The 16,643-nt window shown below is 39.7% G+C and overlaps 1 non-coding gene across 1 annotated transcript; it reads right to left on the bottom strand.

Annotated features, from left to right (window-relative positions):
* Positions 1 to 1,128: 1,128 nt before the first annotated feature.
* TRNAQ-CUG (transfer RNA glutamine (anticodon CUG)) lies at positions 1,129 to 1,200 on the bottom strand. The gene has a single exon. It is a non-coding gene; the product is annotated as a tRNA-Gln (tRNA).
* Positions 1,201 to 16,643: the final 15,443 nt, after the last annotated feature.

Raw genomic sequence — 16,643 nt, 5'->3', positions numbered from 1 at the left:
GGGAGACCCCAATGAATTTCTAGTCCATCGCCAAAACCACTCGGCCACGAATACATACATATTTTATAAAGTGTCATATTTGTTTACTATTTTTACAATAAATATTTAAACAAGGTCCCACCAAGATTTGAACTCAGATCGCTGGATTCAGAATCTAGAGTGATAACCATTACACCATGGAACCTATCAACACATTAAGTCAGGCTATAACCCTACACATATAATAAACTGTATACTAACCTGGAGGTGCATAAAATCTTTGAAATGCTACCAAACTATTTGCATATTGTTAAGGCAAGATTAAGGGCCACATGGGTCAGGGGCTAAAATGTTTCAGGGCCTATACTGAGAAGGGGAGGAGCTGTGACCAGTGCTATGTGGATGTAGCCAGATCCAAGTGGGTGTGTACAACGCCTACACTGTCATCCCAAATTTCTCTCTAAATACAGAAAAGTAGAAAAATAACATAGTTTGATGAGAAAACTAAAACTACAATTTTAATACTTATGATTTATGGCCAACCGTACAGTTGATGGTGGGCCTATTTTTATGTGGAGGACTGTAGCTCCATCTACCCCATTGTTATTCTCGCCCTGTGTATTGTTTTCAACTCTATGTATAAATAACTTTTTATTGCAAACCAGAAAAACCCTCTGCTACCTTTTTGAGTGCTGTAGCAATGGATTTCACATCCCAGATTGTGATTGCCCAAAATGGTGATATGATGATTTTTTAGAGAAAGCTAAAGTAAATGGTGATATGGTAAATCATGTAGGAGATTGATAAATTAGATGATATGGGGGAATATTGCTGGTATCAGGTGCAAATAACATAACTGTGATAATAAAATAGTAGGCACACCCCCATGGCAAAGAAAGGAAGCATTTTTGGTTTATTCTACAGGTGTTTATGATCACTCAATGGTTTCTAAAACGTTTGAATATTGGTTTAAAATTTAGTTCAATGACATTTTTCCAGCAAGCCAAAATGTAGTTGGCAGTATTTGAATACGAGCTGGGAGACCCCAATGAATTTCTAGTCCATCGCCAAAACCACTCGGCCACGAATACATACATATTTTATAAAGTGTCATATTTGTTTACTATTTTTACAATAAATATTTAAACAAGGTCCCACCAAGATTTGAACTCAGATCACTGGATTCAGAGTCCAGAATGCTAACCATTACACCATGGAACCTATTGACACTTTACACCGGGCTGTAACAGTACACATATAATAAACTGTATACTAACCTGGAGGTGCTTCAAATCTTTGAAATGCTACCAAACTATTTGCATATTGTTAAGGCCGGATTAAGGGCCACATGGGTCAGGGGCTAAAATGTTTCAGGGCATATACTGAGAAGGGGAGGAGCTGTGACCAGTGCTATGTGGATGTAGCCAGATCCAAGTGGGTGTGTACAACGCCTACACTGTCATCCCCAATTTCTCTCTAAATACAGAAAAGTAGAAAAATAACATAGTTTGATGAGAAAACTAAAACTACAATTTTAGTACTTATGATTTATGGCCATCCGTACAGTTGATGGTGGGCCTATTTTATGTGGAGGACTGTAGCTCCATCCACCCCATTGTTATTCTCTCCCTGAGTATTGTTTTCAACTCTATGTATAAATAACTTTTTATTGCAAACCAGAAAAACCCTCTGCTACCTTTTTGAGTGCTGTAGCAATGGATTTCACATCCCAGATTGTGATTGCCCAAAATGGTGATATGATGATTTTTTAGAGAAAGCTAAAGTAAATGGTGATATGGTAAATCATGTAGGAGATTGATAAATTATATGATATGGGGGAATATTGCTGGTATCAGGTGCAAATAACATAACTATGATAATAAAATAGTAGGCACACCCCCATGGCAAAGAAAGGAAGCATTTCTGGTTTATTCTACAGGTGTTTATGATCACTCAATGGTTTCTAAAACGTTTGAATATTGGTTTAAAATTTATTTCAATGACATTTTTCCAGCAAGCCAAAATGTAGTCGGCAGTATATGAATACGAGCTGGGAGACCCCAATGAATTTCTAGTCCATCGCCAAAACCACTCGGCCACGAATACATACATATTTTATAAAGTGTCATATTTCTTTACTATTTTTACAATAAATATTTAAACAAGGTCCCACCAAGATTTGAACTCAGAGTCCAGAGTGCTAACCATTACACCGTGGAACCTATCGACACATTAAGTCAGGCTATAGCCCTACACATATAATAAACTGTATACTAACCTGGAGGTGCATAAAATCTTTGAAATGCTACCAAACTATTTGCATATTGTTAAGGCCAGATTAAGGGCCACATGGGTCAGGGGCTAAAATGTTTCAGGGCCTATACTGAGAAGGGGAGGAGCTGTGACCAGTGCTATGTGGATGTAGCCAGATCCAAGTGGGTGTGTACAACGCCTACACTGTCATCCCCAATTTCTCTCTAAATACAGAAAAGTAGAAAAATAACATAGTTTGATGAGAAAACTAAAACTACAATTTTAATACTTATGATTTATGGCCAACCGTACAGTTGATGGTGGGCCTATTTTTATGTGGAGGACTGTAGCTCCATCTACCCCATTGTTATTCTCGCCCTGTGTATTGTTTTCAACTCTATGTAGAAATAACTTTTTATTGCAAACCAGAAAAACCCTCTGATACCTTTTTGAGTGCTGTAGCAATGGATTTCACATCCCAGATTGTGATTGCCCAAAATGGTGATATGATGATTTTTTAGAGAAAGCTAAAGTACATGGTGATATGGTAAATCATGTAGGAGATTGATAAATTAGATGATATGGGGGAATATTGCTGGTATCAGGTGCAAATAACATAACTATGATAATAGAATAGTAGGCACACCCCCATGGCAAAGAAAGGAAGCATTTTTGGTTTATTCTACTGGTGTTTAAGATCACTGAATGGTTTCTAAAACGTTTGAGTTTTGGTTTAAAATTTATTTCAATTACATTTTTCCAGCAAGCCAAAATGTAGTCGGCAGTGTTTGACCATGAGCTGGGTGACCCCAATGGATTTCTAGTCCATCGCCAAGACCACTCGGCCACGAATACATACATATTTCATAAAGTGTCATATTTGTTTACTATTTTTACAATAAATATTTAAACAAGGTCCCACCGAGATTTGAAATCAGATCGCTGGCTTCAGAGTCCAGAGTGCTAACCTTTACACCATGGAACCTATCGACACGATATGCCTGTCTGTAACCGTACACATATAATAAACTGTATACTAACCTGGAGGTGCTTAAAATCTTTGAAATGCTACCAAACTATTTGCATATTGTTAAGGCCAGATTAAGGGCCACATGGGTCAGGGGCTAAAATGTTTCAAAGCCTATACTGAGAAGGGGAGGAGCTGTGACCAGTGCTATGTGGATGTAGCCAGATCCAAGTGGGTGTGTACAACGCCTACACTGTCATCCCCAATTTCTCTCTAAATACAGAAAAGTAGAAAAATAACATAGTTTGATGAGAAAACTAAAACTACAATTTTAGTACTTATGATTTATGGCCAACCGTACAGTTGATGGTGGGCCTTTTTTTGTGTGGAGGACTGTAGCTCCATCCACCCCATTGTTATTCTCGCCCTGTGTATCGTTTTCAACTCTATGTATAAATAGCTGTTTATGGCAAACCAGGAAAACCCTCTGCTACCTTTTTGAGTGCTGTAGCAATGGATTTCACATCCCAGATTGTGATTGCCCAAAATGGTGATATTATGATTTTTTAGAGAAAGCTAAAGTACATGGTGATAAGGTAAATCATGTAGGAGATTGATAAATTAGATGGTATGGGGGAATATTGCTGGTATCAGGTGCAAATAACATCTATGATAATAGAATAGTAGGCACACCCCCATGGCAAAGAAAGGAAGCATTTTTGGTTTATTCTACAGGTGTTTATGATCACTGAATGGTTTCTAAAACGTTTGAGTTTTGGTTTAAAATTTATTTCAATGACATTTTTCCAGCAAGCCAAAATGTAGTCGGCAGTATTTGAACACGAGCTGGGAGACCCCAACGAATTTCAGGTCATCACCAAAACCACTCGGCCACGAATACATACATATTTTATAAAGTGTCATATTTGTTTACTATTTTTACAATAAATATTTAAACAAGGTCCCACTGAGATTTCAACTCCAATCGCTGGATTCAGATTCCAGAGTGCTAACCTTTACACCATGGAACCTATCGACACATTATGCCAGGCTGTAACCGTACACATATAATTAACTGTATACTAACCTCGAGGTGCTTAAAATCTTTGAAATGCTACCAAACTATTTGCATATTGTTAAGGCCAGATTAAGGGCCACATGGGTCAGGGGCTAAAATGTTTCAGGGCCTATACTGAGAAGGGAAGGAGCTGTGACCAGTGCTATGTGGATGTAGCCAGATCCAAGTGGGTGTGTACAACGCCTACACTGTTATCCCCAATTTCTCTCTAAATACAGAAAAGTAGAAAAATAACATAGTTTGATGAGAAAACTAAAACTACAATTTTAGTACTTATGATTTATGGCCAACCGTACAGTTGATGGTGGGCCTATTTTTATGTGGAGGACTGTAGCTCCATCCAACCCATTGTTATTCTCGCCCTGTGTTTTGTTTTCAACTATATGTATAAATAACTTTTTATTGCAATCCCGGAAAACCCTCTGCTACCTTTTTGAGTGCTGTAGCAATGGATTTCACATCCCAGATTGTGATTGCCCAAAATGGTGATTTGATAATTTTTTAGAGAAAGCTAAAGTACATGGTGATATGGTAAATAATGTAGGAGATTGATAAATTAGATGATATGGGGGAATATTGCTGGTATCAGGTGCAAATAACATAACTATGATAATAGAATAGTAGGCACACCCCCATGGCAAAGAAAGGAAGTAATTTTGGTTTATTCTACAGGTGTTTATGATCACTGAATGGCTTCTAAAATGTTTGAGTATTGGTTTAAAATTTATTTCAATAACATTTATCCAGCAAGCCAAAACATAGTCGGCAGGATTTGAACCTACGCGTGGAGACCCCAATGGATTTCTAGTCCATCACCTTAACCACTGGGTTACAAATACATACTTAGCTCATCATGTGTCATATTTGTTTACTATTTTTACATTAAATATATAAACAAGTTCCCACTGAAAATGGTGATATGATGATGTTTGAGATAGCTGAGGTACATGGTGATCTGGTAAACCATGTAGGAGATTGATAGGTTAGATGATATGGGGTACTATTTCTGGTATCAGGCATAAATAACATAACTATGATAATTGTAGGCACACCCCAATGGCAAAGAAATTAAGCAATTTTGGTTTAATCTACATGTGCTTATGACCACTGAATGGCTTCTAAAATATTTGTGTATTGGTTCAAATTTATTTAAATGAAATTTTACCAGCAAACCAAAGTGAAGTTGACAGGATTTAAACCTGCAAAGGGGGACCCCAATGGATTTCTAGTCCATCATCTTAAACCACTCTGCTACAACTAGAAACCAAAAGCCTATCTTACAGTGTCTTAATGTCAGTAAGTTTTAGTAGATAAGTATTTTTCACATAGTTTTTTTTAATCTCTTTAATGTCTTGTTTTTTTAGAGTCTCCCATATGGAAGAAGGTGATGAGTTATCTAACTAGTCAACTTCATTATTATTATTATTATTATTATTATTATTTATAATAATAATAGCTGTTATTTATATAGTGCAGCTTATTCATTTGCATTTGACAATTGGGAACAAACAGTAATAAAACAGGACTGGTTAATAACAGACAGACATAAGGTAAGAGGGCCTTGCTCGCAAGCTTAGAATCTATAGGGAAATAGGCATTGATACACAAGGATAGGTGCTACCTATTGCATATAGGCCCAGCCAGATTGCAGAGGTTCTTGGTGGCCTGTGTGACCCAGTCACATAGAGGATGTGAAAGTGAAGAAAAAGAAAATATGTAAAGCTATGTGTGGACTGTAAAGTGAGGATGTAATTGGGTAGGATAACTTATAGAAGTTAAGATGATGATTCTGGAATTTGATATACTTGTCTGAAGAGGTGAGTTTTCAGGGAACTCTTGAAGGTTTGGAAACTAGAGGAAAGTCCTGTAGTGGGAGGGCATTCCACAGAATGGGTGCAGCCTGAAAATGTCCTGTAACAATGAATGGGAGCAAGCAATGTATGTGGATGACAGATGCAGATATTGTGCAGAGAGGTTAGGTCAGTGTCACGCTTGTTTTAGTTTATGGAACTGGAGTTGAGTAAATGAAGATGTGTATACAAAGCTGGACCCCTCTTGACATGTAGTTAGATGCCTCCCTGACTGGGAATCAAACACAGGTCTCGGCAGAGAGATGCCGTATTGTACCCACTAGACCATCAGGGACATCGGTGTTGTTGAAGATATGAAGTATGTAGCAGAGATGAGTGTTGCAGTAGATTAACCAGGCTGAACTGGGTTGTTACTTGATAATAATAAAGCACTCTTCTTACTTGGTTCTGTTGTCCAGGTCACTTGAGTGGGCAGAGCTTCACAGACAGATTTACCAAGCTTGGACTGGGTTTTTTCTGTAATCTGAAAGCGCTCTATAGATGACAGGACCAGATACAGACTGAAGACAAGAATGGATGGTAGCTGTGAAATACTCTGGAATGGATGCAGGTAAACAGGAACAGCAATATACCTGAGCAGACAGGTTGATGCTTTTACAAATGTAGCACAGATACAGCACATTAGAACATACTCAGACTACCTTTGCAACTTAATATACTGGTAACACAGGAATAGAACAGCATAATGAGTTAGTGCAGCAAACAACAGCAGAACTGCACTAGCCGGATAGCAATATGACTGTAATGGAGCACAGTTGAGCTTCATTCAGTAAGGACTACGCTAGACATTGTACTGGTAATGACTGAGAACCAGAGACTAGAATATATACCCCGAGGTTGGCCAGGATTGGACGAGTAGCTTCAGATGGTCCTGGCTGACTCTGACTGGATAGGGATTGGCTGGTTCGAACAGGTGATCAGGACAGCAGTACTCCAGAGATGGCTGGGTGCGAGCTGCAGCTTAACAGGCCGGGAACAATGAAGCCTGTGTCTCACTGGAATGGTAGTGAAGGCACAACCCGTTCCCCTTGAATTGCTAAATGGCCACAGGAGCAGTAGGTGACCCAGCGGCTGGGTAACAAACATGGGTTGTGACAGTCGGGTTGGGATATATTATGAGATAAGTGATGAGATGTACAGTATATCAGTGTAGTTTGGTTACTAGCCTGATGTGTAATGAAAATTATTTTATATTGAATTCAGTAGAAAACAAGTAATCAATTAAGGAACTGACAGCGTGGAGCAGCAGATGATAAACATGTAATAATGAATATCATCCTCGCAGCTGCTTTCAAATTGGATTGTAGTGGTGAGAGTCTGCTTTGGGAAGACCAGTAAGGAGACTGTTGCAATAATCAATGCAGGAGATAATGAGTGCATGAATGAACAGTGGCAGATTGGGATGGAAAACCAGCCCAGGAAATTCTGTGGATCTGTGGAGGGGGCGGGATATTCCCTCCTCATAGGGCCCGATTTTGAGTCGAAGGAAGTTACAGCCTTTCTTTCATCTTTTGGTATAGTTGCATCTGTGACTTTATTCTAATGCAGCTACAAATTGATAAATAAGTGGAAAACAAGCTTTTTAATAGAAGGCACCATGGCTCCATTTTCAAAGAAGTAACCAGCTTCGATATCCTCTGGACACGGTTTCTCTCAGGCTTATTTGCCCCTGAAATGCCAGGTTTTAACTTTTGGAAATTTGTGTGATTTATTCTAAGTGTCTCCCCAGCAGGAGCCTCCATGCGAGTTGGCCCAATGGCAAGACACGGGGGAGCAGAGGGCTGGCCCAGCGGGAACTCTTCTACATATATATATATTTTTGCACGTTTGTTAAGTCCGTTGGAGTGCCGCCTGGTCCATTGGTTATGGACATACGTTGGATATATATATATATATATATATATATATATATATAGTCTTACATGAAAGCAGCACTCCTGGCACAGATACAGCTTGAAATGGCAGTTTGGTAAATCAACGTTTCACAGCTCTTTATTCCAGCTTTTTCATCAGGACAGTACATAATACAAAGCTCTTCTTACCTTATAAACCTTCACCAAGTGACTAACAAGGCGCACCCGGGTCGGGACCACTCCCCCCTAGGGTGGCACCGACAAATGACGTCATCAACAATGCGGTCACATGATCCACGTTGTGTACAGACGCCCATAATGTGCAACAATCACCATGACAACTAATAAAACAAGGAAAACACGCTGCTGATCTCTAGAACGCTATTGATCATCAAAAATCCTAGCGATTCTACCTGTGGTTAATAAACATGTAATTTAAACAAATAGAACACCCTCATCTAATATTTAAACAACTAGCGGATCTGCTAAATATAGATTATGATTTATACTTATAAATTATTATAGTCGTGCTGTAGCAGGCATAAAGATGCTGCCAAATTAAGTCAAATTGACATCACTACTCAATATATAGCACTCAACTATTAGCGATACACAAAATTCACAGCTTTAAATATGATTAATAACCAAAATTAATAAATTCAAAGACAAAATATTGCCGATACCAAAAAATCATATACAAAACCCACATTTAAAGCAGCGCTCTAATGAATGTATCACACCATAATTTCCCATATGTAATGGTTTAATGGGATCACTCACAGCAACGTTTACACGAAGTAATTAAGACCATGTTGTTCGTTGAGCCCCTTGGCAGCAAGGGTTCCCAACCGATGAATCCAACGTGTTTCGCATTGCATAAGCCTAAGGGACCTATTACCACCTCTAATTCTAGCATGGAAAAAATCAATCATCCTATATCTCAAAGATGCCAGCGGATGAGGGGCCAATGCAAAATGTTTTGCCACAGGTTGCTCATTGGTAATGCCATTCGTTCTTTGAAGGTACGTTCGGTTTTACCGATATAAGATAGGCCACAAGGGCACAATATCTGGTATACCACAAAGGAAGAATTACACATCAGCGTATGTCGGATTCTATACATTTTGCTTGAATGGGGATGATAGAACTTGTCACCCGCAATCAGAAATCGACATGTCATACACGTGCATCTAATGCAACCCAGTTTACTGTTAGTAACAACTGATTGATCGGGGACAGAAATATCGGTCTTAACAAGGATGTCTCGCAAATTATGTCCGCGAGAATAACAGGGCATAATTTTGGAGCTAGCAAGGTTAAGATCGGAATCCGACTGTATCAATGGCCAAAGACCCTTGGCTACCTTATTGATCTGAAGACTAGCATTATTAAAATGGTTAGTCCAAGTAATGGCAGGAGTAGACAAATTATCCCTTTGTTCCTTCTTAAAAAGTAATTCCCATCTATCCAAACTCAAAACCTTCTGTTTGCTAGCTAAAAGATCTTCAAGAATGTACCCCCTTGCCAAAAATGTTAAGATCATATCGTCCATCTGTTGTTCAGCCAGAGTAGAGTCAGACGTAATACGTCTAATACGGAGTAATTGAGAATATGGCAAACCTCGCTTAAGAGGCAAAGGATGACAACTATTAAAGTGCAATAAATTATTTCTGTCACTACTTTTTGTAAATAGACTCCATTTTCAATGGAGATCAGCACATCTAGATAGTTGATCTGAGTGTTACTAATGTTAAAGGTGAATTTCACCGGACTTTCACTAGCATTGTGATCATTGATTAACTGAATTAAATCCTCACGAGGACCCCTCCAAAAAATTAACAGGTCATCGATGTAACGCATATAAAACGCCATTCTGTCTGCTATAAGTGGATCTGAAAAAAACAGTTCATGCTCAATCATAAACATGAATATATTAGCATACGATGAGGCCACACTCGACCCCAACGCACACCTGATTAATTGGAGATAGAACCTACCATCATAAAGAAAACATTTTTTTGTTAAAATTAAACGTAACAAGTCCAAAACTAGTTGTATATCAGGACCCATATATTCAGGATGGTCCAACAAAAACATTCTTGTAGCACTCAGACCAACCTCATGTGGAATGATAGTATACAAACTACACACGTCTATACTACAAAGCCAAATCTCTTCCGTAAACATAGGTAATGCATATAATTTTCTCAGCAAAGTCGAAGTGTCAAGCAAATATCGAGGATGAGATCTTATACATGGTTGTAGCAATGAATCAAGATAAACAGAGGTGGGTTGGAACAATGATCCCCTCGCCGCAAAAATAGGGCGGCCCGGAGGGTCCACCATTGATTTGTGTATCTTGGGAATTGAATACAAAATAGGTACTAAAGGATGTTGTGGCAATAGAGCATCAAATAGCTTACTGGAAGTTGCTTTGTTAATCACAGCTGCTCCAAGAATATTTTTAAATTCTTCCCTATACGTAATGGTAGGATCTGAATTGAGTAAAGAATAGGTATTAGTGTCACTTAATAATTTAGTGATTTGTAGCTTATAGCACGTCAAGTCCTGGATGACCAGGGCATCCCCCTTATCGGCTGGTCGAAACACTAAATCAGCGTTCTGAGACAAGGTACGTAGCGCCATAGACTCCTCATAACTCAAATTTGGTCTTGGCTTAGGATGTCCAGAAACTACATCTTGAACCTCAGTATTGAGTAATCTCATAAAAGTCTTAATCGTAGGATTAGACGACTGTGGGTCAAATGTAGAACGTGGAAGAATCTTTTGTAGCTGGATTGGAATCTCAGGTGCCCCCATGGTACCGGTGGATACATTTTTAGCAAAATATTCCTTAAGCTTCAATTGTCTCTGCAAAGACTGCTGTTCGATCTGCCATGATAAGGGATCGAAAGGGACCGATGGCACAAAGGAGAGGCCCTTATTGAGTACATCCAATTCAATTTTTGATAATGGATATCCAGAAAGATTCACCACTAAGTTTTGCATGGGAGGGGTGGTTTTGAGCCACGCCCTCTGCCTTTTGGTCTGGCCCCCTCGTCGAGTATAGGGCCTTTTCCTACTTGGCCTTGAGCTCTTGTAAACATCCCTAGTTGTCATAGTGATTGTTGCACATTATGGGCGTCTGTACACAACGTGGATCATGTGACCGCATTGTTGATGACGTCATTTGTCAGCGCCACCCGATGGGGGAGTGGTCCCGACCCGGGTGCGCCTTGTTAGTCACTTGGTGAAGGTTTATAAGGTAAGAAGAGCTTTGTATTATGTACTGTCCTGTTGAAAAAGCTGGAATAAAGAGCTTTGAAACGTTGATTTACCAAACTGCCATTTCAAGCTGTATCTGTGTCAGGAGTGCTGCTTTCATGTAAGACTGTTCCTATTTATCTGCAGGCACCCGGCCAAGTTGTTTACCATTTCTGGGAGTGCCAGACCCTGCTGTGTATTATATATATATATATATATATAAAAAATTTCCAAAGATTCGGCACTCTGGATAAGGGAAAAATGAGGGGTGCCCTTCCAAATAAATTTAGACAGAAGGATTTTTCCTATGGTAAAGTTCAAAAACAGGTGTTTAAATAAATAATGGCATGAATACAGATAATCGGTGTTTCAAGGCTCTAAAGCCTATTCATCAGGACTGTACATGCAAGAAACGTGTAAGGAAAGGTGCTTACCTTATAAAGGAGGTGCTAAAATCAGTTAGTTACAGCGCAGCGTGTTCCAGTAGTGCATCATCAGGAAAACACTGCGCTGTAACGATGTATAGTGCATAATGTTAGTGGTGTCCAAGAGTGTTCAAGAGAGTATAGGAAAAGTGTTAATATGAAAAGGTGAGAAATATAGTGAGATAGAGAGTGTGCTGAGAATGTATGTGGAGATAGAAAACGTGAGATGAATGAGTAAAAAACGTGAAGTGTCATGAAGAATAAGATGGAAATAAGTGTAAAAGCTGTTTGCCACTGCTATTGACAGTGGTGTTTAAGCAGTGCAACAGTTATAGAGACAATGTATCACATTAAGGGGAAAGAAGTAGCTATTCACGAATGCATAGTTGAAAACTAACAATCCAAGGAAATACAGAAAACAAGACTAGTCATGAACACATGAGCGATCTTAGGGCCTGATTCAGAGCCGCTCGTAAGCGGCCGCTCGTTCGTTCCGAGCGATGTTCATCCAACTGCGCATGTGTATGGTTCGTAATGCGCATGCGCGAACCATTCATTGCGGTCTGAATTCGAGTGCTCGCAAAATAGCGAGTGCCTGATAATTTGAGTGACAGAATGAGGCGTTTGTGGGTGGTAACGGGGGAAGGTGCTTGAAAACGGGGAGTGGAGATCCGAACGCAGGCGTGCCAAAAGGTCAAAATGGGCGTTTTAAGGGTGTGCATAATTAACACAGCAGCATCATCGACCACGTCACTTGGTTGTTTCTTAGCCTGAACTGAACGCGATATTGTGGTAGGAAAATCCAGAACACAAGCACTGCGAGCAGTTCAGACGCCTTCCGATGTACTCGATTAATCTAATAAATAGCGGAGATGACGTAGGATGCGAGCAGCCAGGGGGCATATTTTTCAAAATAGCGAGCACATGTTTAGTTCGCTCATTCAGACATAGAGGCGTCAACAGACCGCAAAGAGCGAGCGCTCTATTTAAATAGCCAGGCCCTTTTTCAGAACGACCGTTCACATATTGCGTCCGGCTCTGAATCAGGCCCTTAGAATACAATACACACGCATATAGAGCGCGATAAAAAATGGTAAAAAACTATTGAAAAATGAAGAAATAAAGGGGAGAAAAACAAGGAAAAAGGGGGGAAATAAAGAAGGGGGATAGGGAACAGGGTGGAAGGAAGAGAGGAAAGAAGAGGGGGGGAAGAGGGGAAGGGGAAGGGGGAAAAATGGAAAAGGAAAAAGGAAAAAGGAATGGGAAGGGAGGGGATGAGTAGGGGGGGTGATAGGAAAGAAAACAGGGACTTAAAGGGTAAAGGAAACCAGAGGAAACATGGAAAAATGAGAAGTACATAATAAATTGAAGAAGAAAAAAAGGAAAAATTTAAAAAATTTTAAATTGAATTAAAAAATGAAAAATATTGGAAAAATAGGAAGGAAAGGTTGTTACAAAAAATGTTCCATGATAATTTCTCATTAAGGCCTGTAGGAATATGTTCCATGATTTTATACTCAAGCTAGAGTTGGTGATTTGCTTGTTTGAAGTGCAGGATGACAGGTTGATCCATCTATTTGCCATTTAGAGCAGCCCGGATGGCTGATCTGTGGAGGGCCATGCATTTGCGGAACATACGTGTAGTCTGTCCAACGTAATACATGCCACAAGGGCAAATGATGATATCAATTGTGAGCTTTTTCAAGTTCAACCTTTACAAATTTTCAATATCCAATCTCACTATATTTAGAAGTAGGTTCGAAGGTTAATGGTTTAAGATCTACAAAAATGTATATTATGAGGTCGCACACACAGGTTGGACAGGCATCCGGAATGCCCTTAGTGTTGATGTGCTGATTCCCAGAGTGTATCTTGTTTCTATTGCGACTACGTAAAGCCTGGCTCACTTCCGGTATGGTGACACACACGGGATCAGAAGATATGTGTATGCCAGTGATCCCGGTGTGAGGTATGACCAGGGATGATCCCTGTTGGGATCAGATGGTCTCATGGTATGATGCGATATGGTTGGGGTGCACCGACCTGAACTTGTATGGGTTTTTGGTATTGACATAGCACACAGTTCACCCCACTTCGTGGACATTGACAAACAGGGAAGTGTTTGGTGAATGGGCGATGGATGATGACGCACACCCGCTAGCGGGCTTACACTGGTTAGTTCATGGGAGTTCCCTCCCTGTGGCCTGGTGCCCAGCTGGGGTAATTGGTTGCAGGTGGGCATACCTGGGTGTTCAGCAATAGTAACAACTGATTGGTTGACTAATTTGTTAAGATGGAATGGTGATTATATTTAGGGTGCTTTGGTGGTCAGTTCAGTATGCTCTTGGTCAGCATGCTGGATGGATGACACATGGTGACTTGTCTTGATAAAGACCTGGTGGGGTCGAAACCTTGATTGAACATACTGTCTTGGTAAGATGTATTATCTATATTAAAAGCCTAAAAGCCTCTGTTTTTCATCTATTGCAATGAGTGCCCTTTTTGACTTAAAAGTCTAAACATGGATATATATATATATATATATATATACACACACAAACATATTCTGTAAATAGCATAATTATGTCTCTGAACTAAATCTAATAGGTAAAATTTAGATCCAGAATGAAGGAAAGATGCATATCACCCAAATACCTACCATGTACAGCCCATGCAATGTATGTACATGTCCATGTCACCCAAATAATAGTACATGTGCAAGTCCAACTTACGTAAATGTCAATATGCATGATATTTTATATAAGTATTAAACATAGGCCACCTCACTGTATTATATATGGAAGGGGTCTTCTTATCCTATATGTGATAGTTATTCAGGTGATGGGATTATATATACTGCAGGTGTCTTATGAGTTTGTTACTTATAGATCATGCATATTGACATTTATATAGGTTGCACATGTGGTTATTATTTAGGTGACATGGTGATGTGCATGTCACCTAAAGAATTTCTACATGTACAAGTGCTACCTACTTTGTCATCCAATCATCTAAATAAATACATATAGGATAGGAGGACCCCGGCAATATGTAATACAGTGAGGTATCCTATGGGGGGAATTCAATTATGTGCGAGATTGGTCCTGCGTGGCCAATTCATAGCAAGTTTGCATTGTGAATTACATTTGCAATTCAATTCTCACATTTATTTTTCAGAATAAATTTGCCTGTTTTTGTTTGCACCCCCCTCAGCAGGTGAAAAGGTTGGTAACATCTATATTTTAAGTTAAAAATGTCGGGACCTGCTGTAGATCCCCTGTAATGACTAATCAGACATTTGAAAACTGTTAATTAGCTTACTTGGACCAATAATTATGGGATGTAGTCGGCATCCTAGCATACTGGATGCCGACGGTCAAATACTGGTGCCAGAATCCCGACAGCATCAGGATTCCGGCTCTGGAAGCCCAACTGCCAGCATCCCGAAGGTAAGTATCGGGGGTTAGGGAGAGGGTTAGGTTTAGGGTTAGGCACTAGGGGGAGGGTTAGGGTTAGGCACTAAGTGGGGAGGGTTAGGTCTAGGGTACGGTGATGGGGAGGTTAGGTTTAGGCACTATGGGGAGAGGTTATGGTTAGGCACCGTGGATGGAGGGTTAGGTGTAAGGGTTAATTTTAGGTTACTTATGTAAAGCTGTATTCTTACTATCAGGATGTCGCTGTCAGTATTCTCAAGCCATGATTACTAGAGATGTGCGCCGACCCCCGTGTTTTGGTTCTGGTTTTTGGATCTGTATCTCCCCTGGTTTTGAATCTGGATCTGGTTTTGGATCTTTTTCCTTGGTGTTTTGTTTTTAGGTTTTGGTTTTGAATCTGTATTTTTTCCAAAAAATGATATAAACAGCTAAAACCACATAATTTGGGCCTATTTTTGTTGCTACAGTATTATTAACCGTAATAACAATCATTTTCAGGCATTTCCATGTATTTTTAACCACCTCACAGTTCACAATATTGATTTCACTATTTTTCGCCAATATAGGCCAAAGGCAGCAGTGAGCTGGCTGGTTAAAGTAAGCAACAGAGCAGCGGCTCAAATGCACGGCAGTTTAAAAGAATATAGGACATTTATGAAATATTGCCACACAGCAGTGGCAGACAGGATGGCAGTTTAATAAATAATGTCAGTCAGCAATGCCCCGAATTGTGCAAAATGTAAAGAAAAGGTGCAAGATGGAATTGTCCCTCTCACCCACTCTTATGTGGGATATTAAAAAGGACATGCACAGTTTAACATACCAAGCACTTTAGCAACTAGGACTGACACTTTCATGGTTGAACTCCTAGGTTTGTTTGGGCCCCCACAAATCATTTTTTGGAAGGGCTACCTTCAATTATTAAGGAGGAGGTTGATGATGAGGGTGTTGGAGATTGCATGTGCTGGTCCAAACTGCTGGAAGCTGATGCTGGACTGCTTGTTATTAATTTACAAATTATTATAATTTTGTTAAACAAATTGCATAAACTCGCTGCAAATTACATAACAGGGAGGAGGTGCCTAGATGGTTTACGTCCCCTCCTCTGCTAACTTTGGCTTTACAAATGGAACAGATGCCTTCACAACTGTTGTCAGAATTTGGATTAAAATAATTCCACACCCAAGATGTGGCTTTTCTGGCTTTCTTTTTATCATGAGCAAGAACTGCTGCCACTGGTGGCTGATTTACACACACAACATCCTCATCATCAATATCCTCATTAGCATCAGATAGATCACATATTTCCCCCTCATCCTCCTTTTGCACTTCCTCCACACTATCATCCTCATTTTTTATTATTTCACCATCTAATACTAGCACAGCCATCATGGCGTCAGTGATCCGCTGTGAAACTGGGTGACAGCTGTTATACTTACTTACTCTATGAACGGACTGTTTAATAGACAATTGTTTTTTTAAATTACTACTAGCTGTAGTCCTCTTGGTCCCTTTCTGG

Source organism: Taudactylus pleione, unplaced genomic scaffold, assembly GCF_031769625.1.
Source record: "Taudactylus pleione unplaced genomic scaffold, aTauple2 ptg000085l, whole genome shotgun sequence".
Taxonomy (NCBI): domain Eukaryota; kingdom Metazoa; phylum Chordata; class Amphibia; order Anura; family Myobatrachidae; genus Taudactylus; species Taudactylus pleione.
The sequence above is the reverse complement of the archived record's forward strand: the minus strand, read 5'-3'. Positions and strand labels throughout refer to the sequence as shown.